The sequence below is a fragment of the Salmo salar genome, chromosome 16 (assembly GCF_965601325.2).
Source record: "Salmo salar chromosome 16, fSalSal1, whole genome shotgun sequence".
Lineage (NCBI taxonomy): Eukaryota > Metazoa > Chordata > Actinopteri > Salmoniformes > Salmonidae > Salmo > Salmo salar.
The window spans coordinates 77,663,799-77,674,060 of record NC_138306.1 but is presented as its reverse complement, the minus strand read 5'-3'; positions in this window follow the sequence as shown (position 1 = coordinate 77,674,060).

Sequence of the window (10,262 nt, the reverse complement as noted above, 5' to 3'; positions counted from 1 at the left end):
TGTGGCTGCTCATTAGGTGTTAGGGAGATTATGGGTGTGTATGAGACACGTTAAAGCAGCGTTTCCCCAAGAATCCCCACGTTTCCCTCATAGTGGTCAGGAGAACACTCTGGGGTCTTCACTAGGGACTGTGCTACTGATGACTAACTCTGGTTTTGATTATTTGGGAGGTCAAAGGATCGCTTTAGATGGAGCACAGCACAACAATCCTCAGGCACCACTGATTTAAGAGCAGCCATCCCATTATTCAACGTGGGGGTCAAACCAAGCCTTTAAAGCGGAATGTAGGGACTTGGGAGGTCAACGTTTGGGAATCTGGCATGACCTTTAAAACAGGAAATGTATGTTTGGTAGTGGGAATAGGAAGTTGTGGGCAGAATGCCCTTCTGAGTATACCCGGTATGCACACACACTGAGGGTCATGGGATCTTACAGGGGGCTCTGGGCCAGGTGGTGACCATGGCGATAGTAAACATTTCACAATCTTGGGTCATGTATAATCTCCAGGAAGTGATGCAATGGTTGCTATGTGGTCATTGGGGCAAACATTTAGACACAAAAAGGCATTTCTGTAGCTGTTGGCCTTGGGAGTGGAGAACTCATTTTCCAAAATGGTACCACCACATAGCATTACAGGCCTAACAATTCCAAAACCTTGGGTTCATATTCCTCACAAACCATGTTTGTCTACTCTATTGTCATCCCTATAGCAACCCTCTGTTGGCGATAGCCCTCATTCTGTGTTCATTAAAATTCCCTTCGTTAATCTGACGCTGTAAAAGCTGAGGTGACATCACGGACGTCAGTTGTGGGTTTAATGAAAACATTGTGCTGCCTGGCTCTGAACAAACATGTTACAGCAGTCAGAGAGCATCACCTAGGAGCTGCAGGCAATGTTTCCAAACGTCAACATGGCACAAGAGAGATTTCGACAGACACGTCATGTGCCGATCTGAATTTGGCTTAAAACTCCCTCTTTTCCTTTCTCACAGACCCACTTTCTCTTTCTCGGTTCGCTGTTTATCTCTCTCACACATGCAAGCTTGTGTGTGCGTGTGTGTACGTGTGTACATGTATTTTCTCAGGCCAGGCCAGCTGTATCCAGGTTAGGTTAAACTGTGCATGAAGAGCACTAAGCCCATCTAGCATCATTGGCCTTTTTCCTACAGTGAGTGCGTAAATAGCCTTCTACCCACGTCAACGTCCACACACCAGTGGCACCATGTGGGGCTATAGTATTTACATTATGTGATGGAGTGGAGAGTACTGCACATCAAAACACTGCTATGGAACTTTAAGCATCCCCAGCTGGAAACTGGCACAAGTATACTGGTCTACTCCTCACCCATGTATTCTGTAAGGTCAAACAGATAGAAATGTAGCGAATAGAGCTAACACAATACCCTAATCTACCTGACTGACAATCATAGCTGTTCTACCCAACACATTTCTATCTAAACGTTTGGTTATATTGCACCCTGATGTGTGGTGAGAATTCCTCTGGCACAAAATGGCCACCGTGTTTCTCCCAAATGGCTGCTACTCTTTGGTAGCAGATGACAATGAGTGAAAACATCTATTTTATGTTGTGCGAATGTCTAAAATCATGAAAAAAAGTTGAATCTCATTGGAAATGTGTTTGGCCATGTGTGTCTGTGCACACAATTGTACAAAGGTAATTCAATTTGATGTCACTCAATTTTACAGCTGACATTTGATATAGTAAAACGGTCCATAGACTTTAAAGCATTGACCACAACTCTTTCCCTGCCCTTGGCCTTTACATAAGTGTGTATCACAGTAGACATCCTAACAACCATTAAAAGCGATATCATCGACTGGGCCATCACTTTTACACCATAGCAGACAGTGCTCAATACGGAAATATGTATACTAATGCCATGGATGACGTAGGGCCCTATCCCCTTTAACTAGCTGTGTATTTAGCATTGCTCAGGGCCTCAGACTGATGCATTTATTGGCTGTTGGTGAGAGACTGAGCTGCATACGCCAATACATTGGGCCGCATGTGTCATGAATCCACTGGCTACAGCGGCGAGAGCTTGTCCTCATGTGATAAATATGCACTGACTGAGATTCATACCATGCAGGCTGATGCATTCCATCTAGAGGAGATGCACAAGGAGAGTACAACCTGGCTCCATTTCGGGCCGCTTTGGTGTTTACTGATCTGGCCGGGACTGGATAGGTTCAAAGCAATATGGCTGACGCTCTATTTGGACCGACAGGTTTTTGTGGAGCTTCTGAAAGGCTGGCTGGACCAGCACGGGAGAGTTGAACAGAGGCAGCTGCTGTCAGTCTGTACGTGTTTCCCTCTTTCTCCGAGTTGTAAAAGCAAGCAGAGCAGAAACTGGCTACTCTTTAGTTGACTGATGTAGCTGGCAAGGTAACTGCTGTTTAACTTCAAATAAACTAAACTACTGTTTATTCCCAATGCTGAGCTAGTAGTGTAACTGACATGATACATTAGCTAACGTTTCATCCCCTCTTGACTGAGGTGAATGAATTAGCCAGCTTGTAGCTACCACAGCCAGTTCAGCTCAAGCCTGTAGCTATCTGTTAGATAGTAATAATAGCCACCTCATATAACTATCTAACAGCTGTTGTTTGTATGTGTAATGATGTGCGCTGAGAGTCGGGAAGCAAATTCAGGGAGTGAGTGTTTCATTAAATAAACGTAACATAATACAAAACAAGAAACACAAACAACGCACAGACAAGAAACAGAAACAGAAACAATGACGACTGGGGAAGAAACGAAAGGGAGTGACATATAAAGGGCAGGTAATCAAGGAGGTGATGGAGTCCAGGTGAGTGTCATTATGCGTGTAACACTGGTGACAGGTGTGCGCCCTAACGAGCAGCCTGGTGACCTAGAGGCCGGAGCGGGAGCACACGTGACAGTACCCCCTCCCCGACGCGTGGCTCTGGCCGCAGGACTCCGACCAAGATGACGATCCCAGGGATCAGGAGCGGACCGGTCACCTCTGCTAAGGCGCGGGAACCTGTCGATCCTGCATAAGTGACAGTATGTAAATGTTTTCTAGCCTTTTGTTCCATTTAAACAGAAGTACAGTGCATTCAGAAAATATTCAGATCCCTTGACTTTTCCACATTGTGTTACGTTGCAGCCTTATTCTGAAAATTATTAAATAAAACATGTTCCTTATCAATCTACACACAATACCCCATAATGACGAAGCGAAGACATGTTTTTAGACATTTAGACATACCGTATTTACATAGGTATCAGACCCTTTGCTATGAGACTCGAAATTGAGCTCAGGTGCAACCTGTTTCCATTGATCATCCTTGAGATGTTTCTACAACTTGATTGGAGTCCACCTGTGGTAAATTCAATTGATTGGACATGATTTGGAAAGGCACACACCAGTCTATATAAGATCCCACAGTTGACAGTGCATATCAGAGTTAAAACCAAGCCATGATGTCCGAGACAAGATTGTGTTGAAGAACAGATCTGGGGAAGGGTACCAAAATATTTCTGCAGCATTGAATGTCCCCAAGAAGACAGTGGCTTCCCTCATTCTTAAATTGAAGAAGTTTGGTCAGGGAGGTGACTAAGAAGCCGATGGTCACTCTGATAGAGATCCTTAGTTCTTCTGTGGAGATGGGAGAAACTTCCAGAAGGACAACCATCTCTGCAGCACTCCACCAATCAGGCCTTTATGGTAGAGTGGCCAGACGGAAGCCACTCCTCAGTAAAAGGCACATGACAGCCCACTTGGAGTTTGCCAAGGACTCTCAGGCCATTAGAAACAAGATTATCTGGTCTGATGAAACCAAAATTGAACTCTTTAGCCTGAATGCCCTACGGTGAAGCGTGGTGGTGGCAGCATTATTCTGTGGGGATGTTTTACAGAGGCATGGACTGGGAGACTTGTTAGGCTATTGGTTAAAGGTGCAACACAATATTGACTGATCTAGTTCAGTCTTATCAATCACTTAAACATATTTAACAATGATCCCTTACTTAGCTTGATGACTGGGGGCATTTTTGCTTACTTTTTGTTGTTCTAAATAGAGACAGTTAGAACGGCCATGAGTCATATTGGATTGTGTAGAAATGCAGGAAATTAGCTTTAGATGCCCCCCCAAAAATCGTGGGGAGAACCCTCCAGATCCCGCGTCAGGTTATGTCCCCCCCACTTCTAAAACCAAAGTTGTGCACCTGGATCAGGGGTGTATTCATTCCACCAATTCTGTTGAACAACGTTTCTTAAACAGAAGCAAATGGAACAAAATGGGGATTAACATACCTGAATTTGTTCAATATAAACTCTTGTTTGCAACTGTCAGACTAATGATTACACCCTATATCAGCTAGATGCAGACGAGTGTGCAAAGCGATATTGAATGTGTCACCGTCTGTCACCTCAAATTCTTCTCTCGACCTGTGTGCACCTACATTGTAAACTTTTATTCATAGGCTAGGTTGTAGCAACCTCATGATGGGTATAGAGAAAATGTGAGTATCATGTAGTAGCCTAAACCTATCGATGTTACATTGAACTGGGTGAATGGAATATGAATGACAGTCATCCAATATGCTGTAATAGAAATAAGGCCATGCTCATTAAAAAAAATGTGCGTCCTGCCTCATCTTAAACGGCACAGATCGCCACTGGTGTGCATACAAGTGTGTATTATGTACAAAACAAAAATATAAACGCAACATGTAAAGTGTTGGTCCCATGTTTCATGAGCTGAAATAAAAGATCCCAGAAATTTTCCATATGCACAAAAAGCTTATTTCTCAAAAATGTCAGGGCACAAGTTTGTTTGCATCGCTGTTAGTGAGCATTTCTCCTTTGCCACGATAATCCATCCACCTGACAGGTGTGGCATATCAAGAAGCTGATTAAACAGCATGATCATTACACATGTGCACCTTGTGCTGGGGGTAATTAAAGGCCACTCAAAAATTTGCAACACAATGCCGCAGACGTATCAAGTTTTGAGGGAGCGGGCAATTGGCATGCTGACTGCCGAAATGTCCACCAGAGCTTTGCCAGAGAATTTAATGTTAATTTCTCTACCATAAGCCGCCTCCAATGTCGTTTTAGAGAATTTGGCATATTGTCCAACCGGCCTCACAACCGCAGACCCTGTGTAACCACGCCAGCCCAGGACCTCCATCTGGCTTCTTCACCTGCAGGATTGTCTGAGACCAGTCACCCGGACAGCTGATGAAACTGAGGAGTATTTCTGTCTGTAATAAAGCCCTTTTGTGGGGAAAAAAATCATTATGATTGGCTGCGCCCCTGCCCAGTCATGTGAAATCCATAGATTATATTTTGTTCAGTATAAATACCAGTTAGTGGTAAAAAAAAAACACCTCTAGAGTCTGGCCGTGTGGGACGTGGTACCATGACATGGACGTATGGACAGACAGGACTCTCCCTCCCACTGACAAGCAGCTCAGCTGAGCTCCCCTCTCTCAGTAGTTAACATGTGCACAGACATGCATCTCCTGCCAGAGCAGAGCAGTGTGTGTGTGTGTGTGTGTGTGTGTGTGTGTGTGTGTGTGTGTGGTGTGTGTGTGTGTGTGTGTGTGTGTGTGCATTCCATTGAAGTGCATCAGTTTTATATGTATGACCTAGCAGCTGGACAGTCATGGTGAATCTAAACGCAGTCAGCTCCATGTGCCTGAAACGAAGTTTGACAGAATACTCCTGAGGGTGGTGGACTGAAGAATGTGATGGACGTCCATGTGGACAGGTCTAAAGAGGCTAGCACCCAGTATGTGTGTCAGGGCTTGAGAGAGTACAACCAGCCATACTCTGGACTCATGTAGGTGAGTAGAGAGACACCTGTCACATCAGCCTCACATGTTTTCAAAGGCTGTTACGATGAAACACGTCCCTATTAAAACGTCACAGGAGTGACATATGGTTCCCCAATTTCAGACTTTATACTTTCTCTTCCAGGACAGGTCTGGTTAATGATGATTAAGGATTTGATTAAACGCTCGGCCACCCATACAATGCTGGAGAGTGTCGAGACGCCATTTTTCTTCAACTGTTTTGGCGTGGGGTTCTAGGATTCCACACAGCGTACAAAGGTGTGACGTTAACACACCTCCTGAACTTTAACCAACGTTATCTCCATACCTTCACACAGCCTGAGGATCTCTCTGTCTGCTGGATGTGGTTTATGGATCTGGGCCATGGAGGAGATGCCAACCTTTGACCTGCGTCAGCTGAAGAAGCCTGATGTTTAGCACATGTTGAAGGGTTGGTCCTCAACCCTGGTTCCAGGTGCCTCATGTCCAAATAAACACACGGTGTGTAGGCTACTGTATACCCGTAAGTCTCTCTCTCTCGCTCTCTCTCTCTTATAAATCACTCTAAGTTCAGTTATAATTCACCACAGACGACTCCCTCTCTTACAACTATAATGTGAGTTTCATAGTCCCATTTCAACCACTAAGAATATGTAACATTTTTAACTCTCCCCACTCAACAATAAATTAAATCTTAGTGCTCAGTGATTAACAGAAATGTAGGTTATTTTCGGGTATTTTTTAAAATTTGTTCTGTACTTTTACCCCTTTTCTCCCCAAATGGTAGTTACAGTCCTGTCCCATCGCTGCAACTCCAGTACGGACTCGGGAGAGGCGAAGGTCAAGAGCAATGCGTCCCCAGAGACAACCCTGCCAAGCCGCACTGCTTCTTGACTCACTGCCTGCTTAACCCGGATGCCAGCCGCACCAATGTGTTGGAGGAAACACCTAACCAATGGTGATCATAGTCAGCGTGCAGGCGCCCGGCCCGCCACAAGGAGTCCCTAGAGCTCGATGGGACAACGACGTCCTGGCTGGCCAAACCCTACCCTGAACCGGACAATTGTACACCATACAGCCTTGAATTCCATTTCGTTCAGTTTTTTTTCTGTTAGCTCAATGCGCAGTTTCTAGAGATAAATCAGATTAAGCCCGAACTGTGCGATGTTGTAGGGAGTTGTAGTTTCCAACAGACCAATATTCTACATAGTTTAGCGCTGAAAATGTGTGGAATTAACTGCAATGACCATAATCCATTGCGCGCCCAGTTACTTGTCCAGTATGTGTGGAGCAGACATGGAGAAGGAGAGAGGAGAGAAAAGGCGATCAAGAGGGATAGAAAGTATTATTACTTGAAAATACATTATCTACTTGATTGGTATTCAGCAGTCATAAAAGTATGCCTTAATTACTTTGAAGAACTACTAAAATTATGATTTGGTCAGACAGCATAGGCAGCAGCTCTACAGAGATGAGATGACTTGAAATGTTAATAATAAAGTAATCAAATAAAACAAATGTAATACACAACAACACTGGGCAGTCCCTACCATCATTGGACTTTTGATAATTGTTTTATTCTGTGTTGTTACAGCATTCAACACACATAATGCACTATGCATTTCATTTCTACAAAAAGAATAGAAACACTAATGCACTAGTCAATCTGAGCCTATCGACTGGTATGTTATTCAAGTCATACAATACCAATGTCTCTCCGTTTAAACTCCTTAAACCAGCAAGGGTGATAGACATTTACAAGTGGGAAACACACAAATTCCCAAATTCCACAGAAACAATGTCTGTATTCTGTGAGGGATCTGACCCAAGAGTAACCTTCTCAGTCACATAGTAAGGTTTTGGAAAGATGTGACCCTGGGTGCATGGATGCTATTGGAGTGTAAATTCCTTAACAAGCGAAAGACACACACTTATCAAATGGAAACATCAGCCTGTTTGTTTTGGTTCTGCTTGTCCTGTACCCATTCCTCAGGTTTCCTCTCTCTCCCTCCCTCCCAATCTCCTTCAGTTCAAATTCAATTCAATTTAAGGGCTTTATTGGCATGGGAAACATATGTTAACATTGCCAAAGCAAGCGAAGTAGATAATACACAAAAGTGAAATAAACAAAAATTAACAGTAAACATTACTCACAAAAGTTCCAAAAGAATGAAGACATTTCAAATGTCATATTGTGTGCAAATAGTTAAAGTACAAAAGGGAAAATAAATATGGGTTGTATTTACAATGGTGTTTGTTATTCACTGGTTGCCCTTTTCTTGTGGCAACAGGTCACAAATCTTGCTGCTGTGATGGCACACTTGCTGCTGTGATTATAGGAGTTTATCGAAATTGGGTTTGTTTTCAAATTATTTGTGGATCTGTGAAATCTGAGGGAAATATGTGTCTCTAATATGGTCACACATTTGGTAGGAAGTTAGGAAGTGCACCTCAGTTTCCACCTCATTTTGTGGGCAGTGTGCACATAGCCTGTCTTCTCGAGAGCCAGGTCTGCCTTCGGCATCCTTTCTCAATAGCAAGGCTATGCTCAGTGAGTCTGTACATGGTCAAAGCTTTCCTTAATTTTGGGTCAGTCACTATGGTCAGGTATTCTGCCACTCTCTCTCTCTCTCTCTCTCTCACACTCTCTGAATAAGGCAAAGCGTTTGCAGAGATTTTGGGCGATAGTCTTTATCTTGATTTATTAGGGCGTACAGAGTACAAACAGGTGCTAACTACAATAGAGTCATCCAGATTGGAGTGTTGACGTATGCATCTTTCACACAGTTCCACTATATCAGATACAGACTGAAAGCTGAAAGGTTGATCAAATGGAATTCTGCATGCATGCTTGAACAACTAGTGGGTGAAAATAAATCGAATGATTTTTTGAGCACTTTGTGATTTCCAGCTATATCAATCCACAGGGAAAACTGCACACAAATCATTGCTTTGTCCGAGTTAATGGACGATCGATGATGTGGGCTTGCCCTTTGGAAGTTCTCATCGTTACCCAGTTGGAGTGACATTGACATCTGTCCAACCCCCTCCTTCAGGAATAGCCTAAGGCCTAGTGCCTGATTGAGTCCACTAGAGACAGACAGACCACTCTCACTCCCCAACCCCTGGTCATAAGTCAATCCTCTATTACACCAGTTCACAGTTCCTGGGGGCTTGGTTAAGATAACAACCATTAGTTCAGCGCAATTAGACATGGAAACAGTTTCTCTATACAGTGTGCTGGGCCTCTGTCCAGTCTCTACAACCCCATGCTGATTGAGTCTTGTTCAACTCAGAGTTAGGCCAGATGTTTCTCTGCATGGTGCTATGTCTGTCTGTCTCTCCATTGAGTTGATCCACTGGCCCCTCACATCCTTTCCCAGACCGGCCCTCAGCCCCTGGCCCCAGTCCTCCTAACACCTTGTCCACTCCCTCCTGACCCACTGCACACTGATCTGCTGCTGGAAGGGTTTTCCGGAACATTGACTGAGCTGTAGGTCTACTTACTTCCAGCTCCCTGGTTTGAAGTGCAACCTCAGAAAGAGTTGTGTGGGAACTCCCCAGCTAGCGCATAACGTTCTGAGAACCATTTGTTTCTTAGGAGGGAATTTCAGTACTTCAACATAATGTTTCCTCATGGTTTTCTTTAAATTCATGTTCTCAGAATGTTAAGAAATAACGACTGTCTAGATCAAGAAAACTCTGAGATTTCCGGTATGGTGTCCGTGAGGTAGTCAGGTGAAGGTGATCTGTTTGGCATATCCTTTCTTTGCTAAAAATATGCCTCTTAAATAGGAAAGAACTCGACTCTGAAGTCAAGAAATAACTGAAACGTTATTTTGCAAACTGCATGCATTTAGCAAATACTAGATTGTCTCTATTTGTCAAACAAACAGCAAAACAATGCACCATGGACCAAGTAGCTGACGACTCGACTAAAGTGAGTTTAGAGACACTACTAACAGAAATTTGCACTAGCAATGAGAAATTGGCCAAGCAGAGGAAGAAAATATCTGATGATGTCAAAAAAAAATAAACTAATGTGACTGAACTGGGAAAACGCGTGAAGGAGGCCAAAAGCAGCTTAACCCTGGAGAACATCGAACGAGGAAAGCTCCAGAAAACCGTGGATGAACAAAAACATCATTATGGGCTTACTGAAATATTAAATGGGATGGAGGACTTCAGTCACCATTCAAATATTTGTTTCGTAAATTTCCTCGAAAGCTGTGAAACAACCGGAACGGAGGAATTTACTGGAAAAGGTAATACCACAACTACTGGGCCAGGATAACTATTGTTTGTACAGATGAACGTGGTACCTTCAGGCATTTGGAAACTGCTCCCAAGGATGAACCAGACTTTTGGAGGTCTACAATTTTATTCTGAGGTCTTGGCTGATTTCTTTTGATTTTCCCATGATGTCAAGCAAAGA